Source organism: Octopus sinensis, linkage group LG17, assembly GCF_006345805.1.
Source record: "Octopus sinensis linkage group LG17, ASM634580v1, whole genome shotgun sequence".
Taxonomy (NCBI): Eukaryota; Metazoa; Mollusca; class Cephalopoda; order Octopoda; family Octopodidae; genus Octopus; species Octopus sinensis.
This window is the reverse complement of record NC_043013.1, coordinates 51651096-51655716: the sequence shown is the minus strand read 5'-3', so window position 1 is coordinate 51655716 and position 4621 is coordinate 51651096. Positions and strand designations below refer to the sequence as shown.

The following is a 4621-nucleotide window of genomic DNA, read 5'->3' as shown; positions in this document are numbered from 1 at the left end:
AAAATTTTGGAGTCAACAAGGAATACAGTTAGACATTTATATTCAATCTTTACAATTGTTTCTGCGCAACGTAGTTCTCTAGGTGTGCTGGTACTTCTACGTTGCGTAGAAACAACTGTAGTGATTGGAAGTAAATCTCCAACCGTAATCCTTGTTGATTCCAATTTTTTTTCAATTATCTATTCACACGCGATAGAAGCCCAAAAGCAAATACGGAGGTACATATGATACAACTAGTGGATGGCACAGGGTGAAATCTGAAGGCGGACGAGTCTTATACTGTACTCTACTAGTTTCTTAACAGAATATACCATAACTATATATATATGTGGAGGCGCAATGGCCCAGTGGTTAGAGCAGCAGAATCGCAGTCATAGGATCGCTGTTTCAATTCCCAGACCGGGCGTTGTGAGTGTTTATTGAGCGAAAACTCCTAAAGCTCCACGAGACTCCGGCACGGGGTGGTGGCGATACATGCTGTACTCTTTCGCCACAACTTTCCCTCACTCTTTCTTCTGTTGGCCTTCTCGCTTAGCCAGCAGGGTGGCGTCATTTGAAGGCTAAAACAATGCGAAGCGCACTCTGACCAGCGATGTGTAGCAATATCTGATAGCCTGGTCGGTCACGGTGATTACGGTGATGCATATATATATATATATATATATATATAAAGGGAAAGTTTACGAAAATAAGCAAAAGACGAAGGCAGGTGGAGTACAAACAAAAAAATGTATTAGTATAGCGCTCAGGAATGGAAAAAAGTCTTTTACGTTTCGAGCCTACGCTCTTCGACAGAAAGATACACAGAAAAAAAGGAGAGAAACAAAGAGAGAAAAAAATGCGTGTAAGAGCTAACAATCTATCATATGAACATTTCTAGATATGCAACTATATGCCTGAGAATACATACATAAGACAAAACATACAAATCTGCATACATACGTACGTACGTACGTAGATGCAAACAAAAATACCCTGTTGATGATGTTGAAATTCCAATGAAGGAGCCTTGGATCTAGGTTAGAAACCGGCTCTTTCACTATTGGCAAGAAATATTGAAATAAAACTGAACAATGACATACATACAATCACCCAGTGTTCTCTGCCAATCCTTTCATTGCTATTCGCGACCTCGTCAATGATATTCTCTTATTATTTTCGGTCTGTTTTTATAGCACAATAAAATGTAATAAAATTCCTTTATATTCATTCTTTGACGTCTCGCATTATAAAAATAAAAAAATACAATGATACCTTGTTGTACGAGTTCAATTCGTTCCATGACCGAGCTCGTCTTATGATTTACTCATTTTACAACTCAATTTGTTGTTTGTTCCTTCTCGAGCCACGCCTGGCTCATAGGGCCGGCTTCCCAATTTTCTTGGCGTATAGGTTCCCCACCTAGACGGGACGCCAGTCCGTCGCAAGAGAGCTGTAAGATGCAGGAGGAAAGAGTGAGAGAAAGTTGTGGCAAAAGAGTCAGCAGGAGTTCGCCATTACCTTCTGACGAAGCCGCGTGGATCTTAGGTGTTTCCCTCATAAATACACACACATCGCCCGGTCTGAGATTCGAACCCGCGATCCCTCAACCGCGAGTCCGCTGCTCTAACCACTAGGCCATATACCTCCTCAAAAAATATGGAAACCTTCACAAATTTGCGTGTCATCCTTGCGCAGGGCCATACTAATCTTCTCTGTCTTGTTCTAATTTTAGGATATGTACCGGTGTAGCTAGTACACAACTCAATTTCCCCCATTGAAATTAACTAAAATATAATAACCGTTCCAGCCCTCGAAAACCCACACAAAAATAATTTTTTATGGGTTTTAAAGCACAAAGGTGTAGCTACAAGTAAAATGACAATTATAAAAATGAGAATGTAAAAGAAACTTGTAAACTGGTTTTATAAACTGAATTACCTTAAAGAGGGGAACGATTTGTGTGCTCGTACTGCGGATTTTCACTCATACTTCAAGACATAAATTCGTACGGGTCTCGGCTCGTACAGCAAATTACTCGTATAGTGGAGCATTCGTACTGCGAGGTTCTACTGTACAAATTAACGTTAAACTGAAGTATCACTCAAAACCTTTTGGTACGTTTTCTATATTTTATCTTTAGTTGTTTCGCTCATTAGACGGCGACCATGCTGGGGCACCACCCTGAAGAATTTTAAAACTTTGGCATGTTTTCGGTTTTTATTTTGCCGAATCGCTAGGTCACGGGAACGTAAACAAACGAATGCCGGTTAGCAAACGGGGGGGGGGGGGGCAAACACAGAAACAAAGACACACATACACAGACACACACGCACACACACATACATACATATATGACAGGTTTCTTTCCGTTTGTATCTGCGAAATCCACTCACAAGGCTTTGGTTGGCCCATGGATATAGTAGAAGATACTTATCCCAGTTGCTGTGCTGTGGGACTGAACCCGGAACCATACGGTTAGTAAGGAATCTGCTTATCACACAGCTACGCCTGCGCCTTATTTATTAAACTTCTATAAGAAAAAGAAACCATTGTGTCTTTGCAGTTTCGGACTGTTAGCCTTCGTCGCCTGCATACACACGCGTACGCACAAGCACCACCCCCACACACACAAACACACACACACACACACACACACACACACACACACAAAACAAACAAACAACCACAGGGCGTCATGTGATGCTACATGTTTACTTTCATGCCAAATCACGACTCAGAATAACAGATCCGACCCTAAATAATTCCACATCTAAAAGATTGAGTAGTGTAAAAGTGAAGTTAAGCGTCGTCTCATTAAACATTGACACTAAGTCTCTTTAGTCAGTTACAACTGACACAGAACTAAAACTATGGATATTTCAAATTCTAGACTTAGTCCCTGTGGGCCCTGTTCTCCAATTCATTACCCTAAAGGATATCTAAAATCGGGTGTGGTACACAGAAATGTAGAGACTTGTTTTTTTCTTTGCTGTTAAGATCAGTTCTGATTGGACGAGAGTAATGACTAAAGGCGTTCTAACTATGACCATTCCGTGAGATATATAAGGAAGACTTGGCTGCTGTGTCTCGCAGAGATATTTATACTGTGTAGTGATTTTCTTTTACGTGTTTGTAGTGGATTCGCAATTGCCCAGTGGTAAGGGCAACGGTCGTTGGATCGTGGTTTCGATTCCTAGACCAGACGTTGCGAGTTTTTATTGAGCGAAAACACCCAAAGCTCCACGAGGCTCCAGCAGGGGGTGGCGGCGAATCCTGCTATATTCTTTCACAACTTTTTCTCACTCTTTCTTCCTGTTTCTGTTGTATCTGTATTTCAAAGGGCCAGCATTGTTACACTCTGTGTCACACTGAATCTCCCCGAGAACTACGTCAAGGATACACATGTCTGTGGAGTGCTCAAGCACTTACGCGTTAATTTCATGAGCAGGCTATTCCATTGATCGAATCAACTGGAACCCTCGTCGTAGTAACCGACGGAGTGCCACAATATGTGTTTGTACGTGTTGAAGGATGTTGATGTCTTTGTAAATGTTTATGCGTACTTTAAGTTTTATGCATGTATAATTGTCTTATTCGATAACCTTTTTACTGGAGTAAAGATTGTTTGCCAACATAACATGGCACTCCTGGTTTAGGACGAATGCTGCTGTAGTTTAACTGTACTTACAGCAACATTCACCCTAAACCAGGACTGCCATGTTATGTTGGCAAACAATCTTTACTCCAAAGTACTGTTGCTGAATATCTCTCGTTGTGAGATTTAAAATTAGTAATTTTCGTGCCTTTTTATTGTTTGTATTTTTGTATGTGTGTGTTTTGTGGATTTGCATGTATGTATGCATGTATATACATACACAGAGAAAAAGTGTCCCCCTCTTTTTCTCTGTGACAATCCCGAAATATGTACTCTTTTACTCTTTTAAACTGGGGCCATGTTGGAGCACCGCCATTGGTCGAACAAAGTGACCTGAGGATTCATTCTCTGTAAGCCTAGTACTTATTCTATCAGTCTCCTTTGCCGAACCGCTAAGTTACGGGGACGTAAACACACCAACACTGGTTGTCAAGCGGTGATGTGTGGGGGCGGACACAAACACAGACACAAAAACAGGCACTTATGGATATATACATATATATAGGACGGGCCTCTCACTTTCCGTTTACCAAATCCACTCACAAGCCAGGAAGACCTGGGATGAGGCGGTGAAGTACGATCTTCGAACATTAGGCCTCACCTAGACCGAGACCTTTGGAAATATGCTGTGTTTGAGAAGACACGGCAAGCCAAGTGAGTCGATAACCCATGGCCTATGCCAGGGGTTTAACCAGCCCACTTATGTGTACCTTTCCTTGACTGGACACTAAACTCTGCTTGCGAAGACCTGTTGAAGCAAATGAAATCGAAAACAAATTCGACGACTGGCACTCGTGCTAGTAGAGCACTAAGAGCACCGTCCGAGCGTGATCGTTGCCAGAGCAGATGACTGGCTTTCGTGCCGGTGGCACGTAAAAAGCACCATTCTAGCATGATCGTTACTAGCGTCGCCTTACTAGCACATGGAAAAACATTCGAGGGAGGTCGTTGCCAGTGCCGCTGGACTGGCTCCTCTGCAGGTGG

At 42.2% G+C, this 4621-nt stretch overlaps 1 non-coding gene across 1 annotated transcript; it reads right to left on the bottom strand.

Moving 5' to 3' along the window:
* Window positions 1-1632: 1632 nt before the first annotated feature.
* LOC115221139 lies at window positions 1633-1738 on the bottom strand. Its single transcript, XR_003882616.1, has one exon. It is a non-coding gene; the product is annotated as a U6 spliceosomal RNA (small nuclear RNA).
* Window positions 1739-4621: the final 2883 nt, after the last annotated feature.